Below are 13,616 nucleotides of genomic sequence, written 5' to 3'. Positions count from 1 at the left end.
TGACTTGTACTTAAAGAGAAAATGGCTCTTTTACTAGTATGGTTACAACCTTTGGGTGAGGCAAATGCTCAAGAGTCTGAAACTTGAGCAAATGGCTTCCTGTAAAAGTAGGCTAGAAATCTTGAAAATTCATTCAAATCGGCAAAGTTCTGATGTGTCATTTCCCCCATGAGACTGGAAATATGCTTACTTTGCCAGAAAAATCAGCAATCGCATTTAAAACTCTCTGTCAGTACCTGTAATGTTGACAAGGCTGGGACTGTTTAACTGAAAACCAAACAACAAATCTATCTTTTTTTACTTCCTTGGCCAACCCCATTCCCTTCCTCGTCACAAACTCTGGCACAATACAAGTGACCTCATTCTTATCATCTCATTCTCCTTGACCAATCACTTCAGCTAGTGAGAGAATCTTGTTATTCTTAATCTCTACTCTTATTGAAACAGATAGATAATAACAAAGGCATGTTCTGGATTAAGGGGAAATAATTGGTACTTTATTAGCTCAGAATGGGAGTAGCTAAAGCCTATTGTGACTTTTTAAGGGCAGCACATTATCCTCAATGTTCTTAATAATAAGGACCGAGATAAGCAAATGGAATCAGGGCTTTCTGAAAGTAGGATTATGTTTACTTTTCTCTTGAATATAAAAATGCTGTAGAATCTTCAAAAATGCGTGCGTGATCCACGAGAAGGCAAGAAATGTTAAGAAGCCCCATGATCCAGTAATGCAGGACACACTCCCTTTAAACTAGCTTGAGAGCTGCACAAAGATACATGCCAAGGAATGCATTCAACACTGATCCGCCAAGCAGAGAAATTGCACTTCAGTGAAAGTTGAAGTTTTAAAGTAGGCTTCTGACTAATAGGAAAGTTGGGAATATTTTTAGCAGATGCACTTCAGGCACTTGTGTGCTGGTTGGATACACTTCTATCGTTAAGAACAAGCCAGTCAAATATGACAGGGTCAATGTCAAACCTTTCCCACAGCAAGGACCTTTCTCCTATCACCAGGCTCTCTCTCTAAACTCTGGAATGTAAATTTCCCAAAGGAAGAAGGAAAATACATTGAGAAAAATGAGAACCGATGCATTATTTGTTTTTTAAAAAGTGTTTGGGGGTGGGAGTAAAAGATAGAAAATTGTACTGCAACAACAATTAAAATAAAATGTAAAAAAAAAGAAAAAGTGTTTTGGAGGGAGGCACAAGAGAAGAAAATACGGAGAGTTGAGATGTAGTTACAAGGACACTTTACATTTTAGTAGTTAGTCCCTAAGTGATTGCCAGGACCCCCTTCTGCCTCTGGACTGGACGCAACTAGGCTTATTCCACAGCGGGGTCGCAACTCTTATCAGGTTGATCTCCACAAAAATATCTTGTCATCTCTGGTCTTCACACAGTTGAGCGGGAAATAGTTAAGGAACACCTAGCATTTGTAAGAAACGGTACCAGCCCTGTTCAGATGTCAGAAATATCAAGCGTAACTCCCACTCTTCGAGAACTTAGATATCCTAGTAGAGAGAGAAGACAGAATGTGCAGTCTCAACCCGCAGTCTCAGCGGGTAAAAAGAAAGTTCTGGGGTGGTTAGCAGCAGCTAGAGCTCGCATTTGTTCAGGAGACAATAAAGGAGGGTTTCTCAGAGGACTGCGCACTAACGTTGGTTGCGGAGAACACAAAGGATGCAGATCAACAAAGATGAGGAGGAGGGTGATCTGGGAGGAGACACCTGCTCAAGGAAAGCCGAGTAGCAGGAAAAGGTGGTCAGAGTAGTGAGCAGATTTTTCTGGAGGGAAGGGTATGCAAAAGAGGTGGGGAGGCAGGGAGAGAGGGGGATGGTGGGGAGAGAGAGGGCCGCTAAGTTAGGGATCCGTGAATGAGGAGCACCCATCTTCAAAACCAGGCTAAGGAGTTTGAGGAAGAGGAAAGATGTGGAAGCAGGAGAGGAGAAAGCAATCCCTGAGCATCCGCGATGTGCCGGGTCCAGAGCCAGAGCCTGCGCAAAGGCTTGCGTCACTCAACGTCAGTCAGTGCAGAAGGCGGGCTACTCTTGAAAGATGCCAGCAAGATACATCACATCGGGGAGGATTCAGCAGAGGAATATGGAATATTATTTTTTCATATGGCTTTGACCATGATATTTCCTTATCAATATGTTCACTTCGAGAACTTCCTGAATATGAATATTATCAGAATATATAACAAGTGGATGGTTTTTCAAGGGAAAGAGTTCTCCAGAGCAAAACGTTTTAAACCACTGTAATTCCTTGGTCAATATTACAGAGAAGATGAACTATTCTAAATTTTCCGCTTTTATTTATTATTTTCTCTAAAATTACCTTAATTCAGATGAATTCTTTTTCCTCAGGGAGTTACAAAGCAATATTTTATGTATCAATTGCTTTTTTGGTATTTTGGGGGGGAGTGGGTTTTTTGTTTTGTTTTGTGTTTTCAAGAACAAATTTCACCCTTTCAGAATCTGTTGGTGTGACTTTGCTCTTGTAGGCAGTAATTCTACCAAGTCCAACTTACCCAGGTCGTGTTTTTAAGGATCAAAAGATTTTGTCAAGATTTGATTTTCATTCAGTTTGCTAGAAATAGCAAAGTTTACTATGTGCCCTTTTAGCAATGACATATTTTACTTTCCATTAATTACTCAACTGGGAATGTCCCTTATGATTTCTAAGAACAGACTGATGGTTTGTATTATCTCCCAGGTGATACATTAGAAATGTGTGAGGAAAAAAATTCCTCAGATATTCCAGCATTGCCAAATGGTCAGAATCTTCAAAAGGCTTGGACATTTTATTTCAGAAATGTTTGTGGGTCCTTTTCCCCTCAAAGGTAATGCTGCCAGTCCGATGCTTGTGATCACTCACAGATCAGGCAAAAAATGGTGGGATCTAAATGTGAGGGTTAAAACAGAAGGACGAAACGCTCCATTTCAAAATGGAAAACAGCCCTGGCTGGCGTAGCTCAGTGGATTGAGCGCGGGCTGCGAACCAAAGTGTCGCAGGTTCGATTCCCAGTCAGGGTACATGCCTGGGTTGCAGGCCACAGGCCCCAGCAACCGCACGTTGATATTTCTCTCTCTCTCTCTCCCCCTCACTTCCCTCTCTAAAAAATAAATTAATTAAATCTTTAAAAAAAAAAGTGGAAAGCACCAAAAAGGCGGTGCTCAGAGGATGTGCCGCTGTCGGGAAGGAGAAAGGGAATAAACAGTGAATTCATGGTTTTGTGACTTGCAGACATGTAGACTGCTAACAGCATTAAAAATCAGGAATTCTCTATGATAAAATCTTGAATAGCTTCAGTAGTAGAACTGTGGGCTTCATTTCAATGCATTACATTCTTCATGTCAGAAGATCACCTTAGAGGTGCAAAACCAGAACTTAGGGGAACGCCCAAGGCTGGAAATGACATGGGCATTCCAGACCCAGCGTGGACGGCTAGAGAACCACTGGTGGATGACACAGCTAAGAAAGGGGGTGTAGCAGGAGAGTGTAGCAAGGCATGAGTGCAGTCGGAGAGGACTGCAAGCCAGCGAAGGAAGCATGGTCAGAAAAAAAACGGCAGGAGAGCTGGAGGACTATGTCACAATGGAACAGAAAGGGGAAGAAAAATGTCCAAGAGAGAGAAATAAGCAACCATAAGACAGGTGGAAGTCATCCCTGTATACATTTAATAGCAGTGAGTCGCAGCTATAACCTGGGAGTTTTGATAGATGCCAGAAAGAGACAGTTTCTGCCCTCAAAGAGGTCAGGGAACAGATAATTAAATACAGCAAGACAAATATCATTATACAGGAACATGCGGAGAAGTTAAGGAGCACTGATTAATTTCTTTACAAATCTTTGGACTGTAAAATGCTATATAAATAAGATATTATTGTTATTGTTATTATTATTGTTATTAATAAAAGCCGAGCCAAGCTTTCTGAATTTCGTGTCCGGGAGTCCATTACTGGCATTGAAATAATAACATTTGAGTTGAACGGTGTCTTCTTTCATGCTTTCAGGAACCCACAGAAAATCTATAATTTTATGAGTACAAATTAAATTTTGAAATGAAGCCAGTGCTCCCTGAATTGCACCACACCAAGAGAAGAAAAGAATGACCGATTCTCTCAACACTCCACTCTATTGATAATATCCATCCTAAAGGCTAAGAGCCATGGTACCCAGTCATGAGACCCACTAAATGCTGGATTCCAGAACCACTGGCTGTCACATAGCATCCGCATTTAAGGGTTCTGCCTCCAGTGACGTTGTTCTAGCCTTTACTATTCTTCCTCAAGGAAATGCTACAGAACGCCACGATTACTAACTGAAAGAAACAGTAAGAGCCCTGTGAACCCTTTCTCAAAGACAACTATCTAATAAGTACATTTATAAAAATAGACCTTGGCTGTCCACCTAAAATATCTATGCTGCATTGTGTAAAATGAATTTTATATTACTATGTTGGCATGTTATTCCGCATAATATTTAGTGAGTTCACTTTTTGAGCCTTGACTCATGGAAAATACGCAGGATTCAGTAGGAGCATTCATCTGGACAGCCAGGAAGAGGTGGGAAAGGAACAAAAGTGGCGGGTAGAATGTTAGCAAAATCCACAATTTAATGAGAAGGATCAGAGCTAAAGAAAAAGACATGGTGCAGGTCAGGAGCACACTACAGAACAAAATCCACATGAATGGTGCCAAGAAAGCATGAGACACTCAAACAGAAGCGATCCTAGACCCAAGGAGAGTTCCGAGAAAATCATTATTTTTTTAAAGATTTTATTTATTTATTTTTAGAAAGGGAATGGAAGGAGAAAGAGAGAGAGAGAGAAACATCAATGTGCAGTTGCTGGGGGCCGTGGCCTGAAACCCGGGCATGTGCCCTGACTGGGAATCGAACCTGCGATGCTTTGGTTCGCAGCCCGTGCTCAATCCACTGAGCTATGCCAGCCAGGCAAGAATCATTATTTCTTACCTACAGATTGAAAGATATGATCTCAGCCCCTAGAAGCTCTGTTATCTATACTGTCCTAAATGAGAATGTCTCCGCCAAAAATAGGCTACCCACTATTTAAATCTCAAGCTTCCAGATCATTCCACTTCTAGAAAGGTCTTCCAAATAGGCCAAGCCCAGTTATGAGATGGTGGAGAGGTGAAGGTGAGTGATGAGTCCAACCTTTGAGCCTAAGGAAGGATAGAGAAGACCCTATTAACATAAAAATCGTGCATTTGAACTACCCTGCAGTCATGGGTGAGGATGGGTTTTACTTGAATGGCAGAATGGCATCACGTGGAAACATTCTGAACCACAGATAGATTTGTGGGATTGGAACCAAGTCAAAGTTATGTAATACTCTTGGTTACAGGCATTGAGGTGGATGCATGTCAGGTTCCAAAACCTTGGCACTGTTGACAGTTGGGATCAGGTAACTGCTGAGAGGGGCTATCCTGGGCATTGTAGAATGTTTGTTGACATTCTCAGCCTCTATCATTAGATGCTTTAACAACTCCCCACCTCCAGTTATGACGATCAAAACTGGCTTCAGATATTGCCAAATGTCCCCTGGGAGCAAAATTGCCACCAGTGGGGAACCATCGATGGATGTGAGCTTTAAAGGAAAGGAAGAAGAAACGAGGAAAAAGAAGGAAGTGCAGGGGAAAGCACTTAGGGAGGAGGAGGGGTGGCTAATCGAGATGAAGCAGAGGTCAGGGGAGAGAAGAGGGAATTTCAGGGGACAATGGGAAGGGTTCACGGGAACAAATTTAAAGGACACATGGACAAAAACTAGGGGGAGGGTGGTAATGGGAGGGAAGTGGGGAGGGTTGGGAGGGTGGGCTGGATTGGGAGTAAAAGGGAGAAAACTGTACTTGAACAATGATTAAAATAAAATTTTTAAAAAAAGATGAAGCAGGGGTTACAGAGAAAATATGATGAGAGGCGTAGCTCTGCCTCATCAGGGCTTAAGCTTCCCCATAGACAGCAACGTGATTCGCTGCGAGCGAGCCAACAGTCAGAGGACCAGGATGTAACTGGAGGTTGAAAGAAGGGCTGAGAAGAGGGCTACAGGGGCGTGTCCGAGTCTAGACTGGGCGACGAACTAAGCATCACCAGATGGAGGCAGGGGAAGACATTTCCTAAACAGTGTCAAAGGTCAGTGTCCAAGGGTCTAGGACAACTGGCAATTAGCAGCTGTGCTTCAGCCTCCAGGATGAAAGGGCAAAACTGTGTCCCTCCCTGCCCTGCCCCCTCTCCCTACCCCCACTCGTCACAGTATCAAATACCAGTGTCCAGAGGATGTCAAAAAGAGTCACAAGCACATTTTTAAGCACCTACAATTATGCACACAGTTGAGACATATTGCAAGAGTAGATCTTTAGGAGGAGGCCGACACTTTCCTTTTATACACAGGAGTTGTCCTAAACTTACTTGTCTTTACCGTCTGCATTCCAAATTCCAAACTGCCTGTCTTTGATCCCCTTCAAAGGGGAAGCATTCCACCCTGAATCAGAGCAAGTCAACAGCAGAACAAAGCACCTTAGAGCCCCGCCCCCCGGGTACAATGACCCCAGGAGACACGCTAAAGCTTTCCTCTTTTAATACAACACCCCCTACAACTGGTGATGTCAAAGTCCATTTCCACTTTAATACTAAGCAGGTTACAGCTATAGAAACAAACCAATTATTCCATAATCACTTGGTAGGTATCACCATGTCTGTTATGTCTTATTTTGGCTTCATTATCATACTAAGCATTAATAAACCCAGTTGCTAAATGGTTAAATCATTAAAACAGAAGACACTATTTACCTCTTTAAAGGATTCTTTTGCAACGACTTTTTAAATGGCACTCATCAAAAATACTGAAATTGCAGAAAACCTAATGAATGGCACGCTGCTTTTGAAGAATTGTATCTACTATAGAGAATAAGGTAATGCATTTAAAAGATTCAAGTAGACAGAGCGCCGTGACAGCTTACACTTGTCCTGCTTTCCACTTCGGCTTCCTTAAATCCGATCATCTGCCTTTGCAAAAAGAACCATCACATGACACCCCTGTCTGAGTCTCAGTGAGAAGAGGTGTCCCTTCCTAATCCACTCTCCCCCCCGCTGAGTTAGCGAGTTAGCATCTGGCAGGGCGGATGGAGGGGCTGGGTGCAAGGACACACCCTTGGGCCCGGATTCTTGATTCTCAATGGCTGTGACCCCTAAATGACTCAGGGCCAGCCCCACCTCCCCCCAGTGAGGCACACAGTCTCTGGTGTGTGGACTCAGATCCTAAACATATGCGTGTATTCTGTTATTCCAGCTGTTTACTTATCCCCACCAAATAAGTAACAAATCTCTACTTCCAAAAATCTCTTTGTTCTATTCAGAGGTCAAGTAACTTTTTCCAAAATGTACACACATTTTTTGCCATGCGTTCTAAGAAATGGGACATTTCAGACAAGGATGCCTGTTTTTATTTCTGTCTGTCCGTCTGTCTTTCTGTTTTTATACCAATTTGTCTAATCAGTACAACATGTCAGAACTTCTGTTAGACCAAGTTGTAAGCTAAACACAGCTATTTAGAAAAAAAAATCTGCTTCCTTGCACATGGACAGCAAAGCAAGAACAGGTTTGTCAAAGTACAGGGTGTGGAATGAATTCCTGCTCCTTGGGGGGCTCTGGATCCCAACTCCATCAGCATTTCTCTCCCACCAACAACCGCGCCGCCCCCCTTCCTCCTCCCCCCCCCCCCCCTCACACACTCTCTTTGTTGCCAGCAATGATTTTTGGATGAGTTAGGTCTGTTCCCACAGGTCCCATCACCTGTCTGGAACCTCAAAAGCAGGTCATCTGTGATGTAAACATTTTTCAGACAAGGCAGGGCGGCCCACCCACCTGTTTTAACTGAGAAAACACGCTGAGGCTTCTCACTGTTTTTGATGTTTTACAACACGTGGCATAAAGAGCAAAACAGATTTTTAAAACAGCCAATGATGTGCAGAGGAGGCGTGGCATCTGAACACAAGCCAGCTGTAGCCGAAACGTGTTTTCTCCTCTCCTTTTCCATGACAACACATCTAATGCCCAAACTGAAACAACAGGTAAGGTTCCTGCAGATCTCTCTTGCCAGAGCTCAGAGGTGCTCCGTCAGATGGAGCTCCTAGTTTTTCAATACTTCCATGCACTTACAAGCTTTTTAAATTCTGCTTCCACCTTCTCCTTAACAGATTACTAATGCTGGTCAGAAATCAGAAACTAACTTCCTGGAACTCCTCCTATCTGATGATTCTAGGAAATATTTTTTTTTCTGATTTCTATCACTGTTCCTGGAAACTGCAAAGAGAGAACAAGCTTGCGGAGTTTTAGGCACCGCCTCAGTCCACTGGAACCTAGCAGATGCGCGCAGGAGTGGTTCACTGAGAGGCAATTTAGTGCGGCAGTTTAGAGAACGGCTTTGGAAATAATTGCACCCAAGGCCCTTGTCGTTTCTGTGTAAACTTGGGTAACTGTTTATCCTCTCTAACCCGCAGCTGTCCTATTTGTAAAATGGGGATTAAAAATAGTGCCTGATTCGTGTTGTTATTGTAGGATTTGTTCAGACAATCCGTGCAAAGAAAGCACTGAGTGTCTGGCACGCAGTGAGCTTTCCTGATAACTTTGCTCATTGTTGTTAAAAACCAGAGGTCCAGACGGTTGCCACGTGGCCCTGTTTTTGCAGTTACCCCACATCTGGGGGGTTGACCTCATAAAATTGGTATAAAAATGACGCTAATAGTAATGGCACATCTAATCAGACACTACGTTAAAATCCTCAAGCAGAGAGTCTTAAGGAATACACCTATACAACAAGAAAAAAATATATAGGAAAACCTAAAACAACTGAAGAGATTGATGTCAAAGTAAGCAGTATACTGATAGTGTCATTGATCAAAAATAATAATATGCAGAGGAAGTGAGCGAGTGTGCAAAAAAAGCTTGGGAAAAAGCACATCTCCAAATATGCTTTATGAGACACTTACAAACCATGGTTATATGCCTGGTTTTCTCTGAAAGTGAAATGTTCAATTATTGACATGGAATACATGGCCCGGGACCGGCCACTGAAACCATAGAGGTTTTGTCAGAACGAGATGTGGCACATTAGCACAGCTGTCAGCAGGGCGTTTTGAAAGAGCTACACCACAGTCTGTGTCACAGGAAAAAGCACCAAAGAGCAAAGGACAGGCGGCAGAAGAGCAAAAATTCACAATTAGAAAATCTAAACCAGTATAATGACACCCTCCATCGCTTAAAAACCTGAGCCATCTTCTAAATACCTAAGTCAGTCTAATCCTCCCAGTGGGGTGGTGCAGGAGCTGGCCGTGTGACTCCATGGTCATGTTCAACATGCACGTGTGACACTGTGGAGAATTGCTTCACCACAAAAGCAGTTGGAATAAATGAGATCCTTCATTGCTGTAGCTGGGGACAGATCGGGGAGGAAGTAGGAATGAGAGAAATGGGACAGATCTGGGGAACTACTTTTCCCCAGAACTCCTTAGCTCTTGTGTCTTTCTACTTACTTTGTTTAAGGATACAATCCTTTATAAAGGAAAACCAAACAAAGCACTAGAATCATCTACGTAACCAGGATGAGGGTATGACAATATCTACTTTCACAATCCCCAAAAGGAAATCTTGTCATCGTCCTCCTGGTCACAAAGAATAATTCAAAATTAGCCATAATCAAGAGCAGAACAGTTGTTCACCACAGCTTATCGTCATCAATATGCATATTTCTGAGATCAGTGGTAAACTTCACCTAAAAAAATAAGACACATGACTTCTGGTCAAGATGGAGGTATAGGTAGACACAATTAGCCTCGCTGTGCAACCACGAAAAGAATTACAACTAGACCTCAAAACAAGTAACGCCCAGAACCATCAGAAAATCTAGCTGTATGGAAGTCTGACAACCAAGGATTTGAAGAATCCTACATTCATCCAGACAGGTAGGAGAGGTGGACACGTGGAGATGGGCGGAGAGGCATGGAGTCATGGTATGGCCCAGAGAGGTGGCAGTGACAGTGGAATGGATGGCCCCACATTCATGTATTGTGGATAATAATTGGTAGGGATACCCTGGGAGAAAGCAATCCCAGTCCCAGGCCAGATTGCAAAGTCCAGGGTTCTAGAGCTGAGAAGATAAATCCCCATAACTGCTGGCTGTAAAAACCAGTGGGGTTTGGGGCCACCAAAGAAACTGCAGGATTTTTAGGAGACTTTGTTGGAAGGGCCCTCATAAACTTAGAACACACAAAAACCCACTTCCTCTAGGATTCAGCACCAGGGCAACAGCTGGAAGGGCACCAGTCACATATGGGAAGTTGCTGAAGTGACTGGAAACAGGGTGAGTAGCGAGCAAACCTCCAGAAGCCAGGCAGCAGCACTGTTCCCTCTCCGAGCCCTCCCCCCACACAGAGCCACAATGTGGTGAAGCAGGCTGCCCCACTGTGGCGATTACCTAAAGCTCCACCCCACACAATTTACAGATGCCTTTTCTACAACAGGCCATGCTACTAAGTCAGGGAGTCAAAGCACCTGTACCTAATACACAGAAACAAACACAGGGAGGCTGCCAAATTGAGGAGACAAAGAAATATGGCCCAAATGAAAGAACAGAACAAAACCCCAGAAAAAGAACTAAATGGAATGGAGGTAACCAACCAACCTACCAGACACAGAGTTCCAAACACTGGTAGTCAGGATGCTCAAAGAACTCATTGAATATGGCAACAACATATGGAAGAAATGAAGGTTACACTGAGTTAAATAAAGACAAATCTACAAGGAATGAACAATGGAGGGAAGGGAGCCAGGATTCAAATCAACAATTTAGAACTTAAGGAAAAAATAAACATTCAACCAGAACAATAATAAGAAACAAGAATTCAAAAAATGAGGGTAGTATAAGGACCCTCTGGAACATGTCCACATGTACCAACATCCGAATCATAGGAGGAGAAGAGGAAGAACAAGACATTGAAAACTTATTTGAAAAAATAATGAAAGAAGACTTCCCTAATTTGGCGGAGGAAATAGATATACAAGTCCAGGAAGCACAGAGAGCCCCCAAGAAGTTAGAGCCAAAGAAGACATCAACACACATCATAATTAAAATTCCAAAGATTAAAGATAAGGAGAGAATCTTCAAAGCAGCAAGAGAAAAGTAGAGAATTACCTACAAAGAAGTTCCCATAAGACTGTCAGCAGATTTCTCAAAAGAAACCTTGCAGGTAAGAAGGGGCTAGAAATCAATATTCAAATTGATGAAAAGCAAGGACCTACAACCTAGATTACTTTATCTAGCAAAGCTATCATTTAGATGGAAGGGCAGATAAAGTGGTTCCCAGACAAGGTAAAGCTAAAGGGGTTCATCATCACCAGGCCATTATTATGTGAAATGTTAAAGGGACTTATTTATGAAAAAGAAGAAGATCAATATTGAAGATCAACATTTAATATTCAAATCCTATGAACATTAAAAGGGCAACAAATTCATAACCATCAACAACTAAATCTAAAAAAAAACAAATAAAGAATACCACCAGAGCAGGAACAGAATCATAGCTATGGAGATCATGTGTAGGGCATTCGGCTGTCAGGGGGAAGGAGAATGAGGGGAAAGGTGCATAATTGGTAGGGACAAATAGACAGGGGATGTTAAGAATAGTGTAGGAAATGGAGATTCCAAAGAACTTGTATGCATAACCAACGGACATGAACTGGGACGGGGAGGGGGATGTTGGAGGGGAGAGGAATACTGGATACAGGGGGGCAAAGGGGGAAATTGGGACAACTCTAATAGCATAGTCAATAAAATATGATTTAAAAAAACACTTTTTCAGATAAACTTGTGGCCAGTTAAAAAGATATTCCCATAACAATGAGTAGCAACTTATAATGAAATATTTACTTTCAGGCTCCATCCAGATGGCAAGGTAGACAGAGGCGACAATTTCTCCACATTCCTGCAGCTTTGTTGATGTGGTCAGCTTGAACTCATTTGCCCGGATGACAGTTTGCCTCTGGAACTGGGACATAACTGTGTTCTTGCCCCTCTCTGTGCCATGGGGTATTATAGCAGTCATCTTATGTCCTGGTTTATAACTCTTTTTTTAAAGATTTTATTTATTTATTTTTAGAGGGAAGGGAGGGAGAAAGAGAGAGAGAAACATCAATGTGCGGTTGCTGGGGGTCATGGCCTGCAACCCAGGAATGTACCCTGACTGGGAATCGAACCTGCAACACTTTAGTTCGCAGCCTGTGTTCAATCCACTGAGCTACGCCAGCCAGGGCAGTTTATAACTCTTAAATTTCATATATGAAACTATGTCTCTATAGGGTCATTTTTTTCCCAGAAAAATTAGATGGTTGGCCTATTTTCAGTGTATTAGCAAGTACCTTATTTTTATATTAACAGATATTTTTAAGGCTTGGCTAGAAATAAAAAGGTCAGGTCACAACTTTTTCCATCCAAATTCTGTAGCCAGGGGTCCACTGTGTCCAGGGGAAAGGGAAGTCAGTCTAAGGCCAGCCCAGCGCCGTTCCCCTGTTTTTCACCTCCATCTGTTTTTTCTGCATGAACGCTTATAGTCTCTTTCTCCATCCCTGTAATTCACGTGTAACGAAGTTCTCTTCTCATTTAATTTACTTTGAACACAGTGAGCCCTTCTGATCTGCACCTTCATCCTTTTTCAACTCAGGAAACCCTTCTTTAATTACATCTTTGAATACATCGCTTCTGTTCCCCCTGTCATTTGCTTTTCTCCGGGAACTCCTACAGTTCTCAGGGTGACCCTGCAGCCTCCGTTCCGACCGTCGTCTCTCACTGTCTCCAACCCTTGTTTTCCTCCTTTCCTCTGCATCCTGGTGGGGCTTCTCCAGTTTTCTTTTCATCGTTTTATGGAACACCTCATTGACTGTTTTTAACACCACGTCTGCTTCTCACTGATTTAATTCTATTAGCGCATCTCTGCTTTTCTGCAAGGTGTTTCTAATTTGCCCAACCCCAACTTTATCTAATATGGACCCTGTTTCTATTTCATAGTAACCCCCCTCTTTTTTAATTCCGTCGCTGGTGCCAGATTTTGACAATTTTTTTTTTCATTCCCGTAGTAAATCTTTTTCAGGGCTCTGGTCCTCCCCTGTGTCTTCTGAATGATATTTTTCTGTTGCAATAAGAGATCTGTCCAGACCCCGCATCCAAAAGACAGGATGTGTCTATTAACTTTGGCTCTCTTCTTGGTCCAGTTGGGCCCTGGTCAAATTTCTCTCTCAGATCTCCATGTGGATGGCAGATGGACGCGCTCCCGGGCTGACTTCCCTCCGCTAGCACACATAATTGTCTTCAGCGAGACGGGATCTTCTCATCCCTATTGTTGAGCTCCGTCTTGCTTTGAACAAAGGGATCGTGTAAGAAAACACAACAGAACCAGGATTCTTCCCGTTTCTACCTGCAACTGCCTCTGTCCTCTCTCCCCGCTGCCACCCCACCCAGGCTTGCCTCCCTTCTCCCTGATAACAGGGTGCTTTCTAGGAGTGTTAGTGGGGTGGGGGGGCAGGGGTAGATGAGAAATAGAAAGACT

At 42.9% G+C, this 13,616-nt stretch overlaps 1 long non-coding RNA gene across 1 annotated transcript; it reads right to left on the bottom strand.

Moving 5' to 3' along the window:
• Nucleotides 1-11,885: 11,885 nt before the first annotated feature.
• On the bottom strand, nt 11,886-12,767 carry LOC118499857. The gene is made up of 2 exons (XR_004902405.1): nt 12,338-12,767; nt 11,886-12,138 (listed from the first exon to the last, which is right to left on the bottom strand). It is a non-coding gene; the product is annotated as an uncharacterized LOC118499857 (long non-coding RNA).
• Nucleotides 12,768-13,616: the final 849 nt, after the last annotated feature.

This window comes from Phyllostomus discolor, chromosome 4 (genome assembly GCF_004126475.2).
Source record: "Phyllostomus discolor isolate MPI-MPIP mPhyDis1 chromosome 4, mPhyDis1.pri.v3, whole genome shotgun sequence".
NCBI classification, from domain to species: Eukaryota; Metazoa; Chordata; class Mammalia; order Chiroptera; family Phyllostomidae; genus Phyllostomus; species Phyllostomus discolor.
This window is presented reverse-complemented; position numbering and strand designations above follow the sequence as displayed.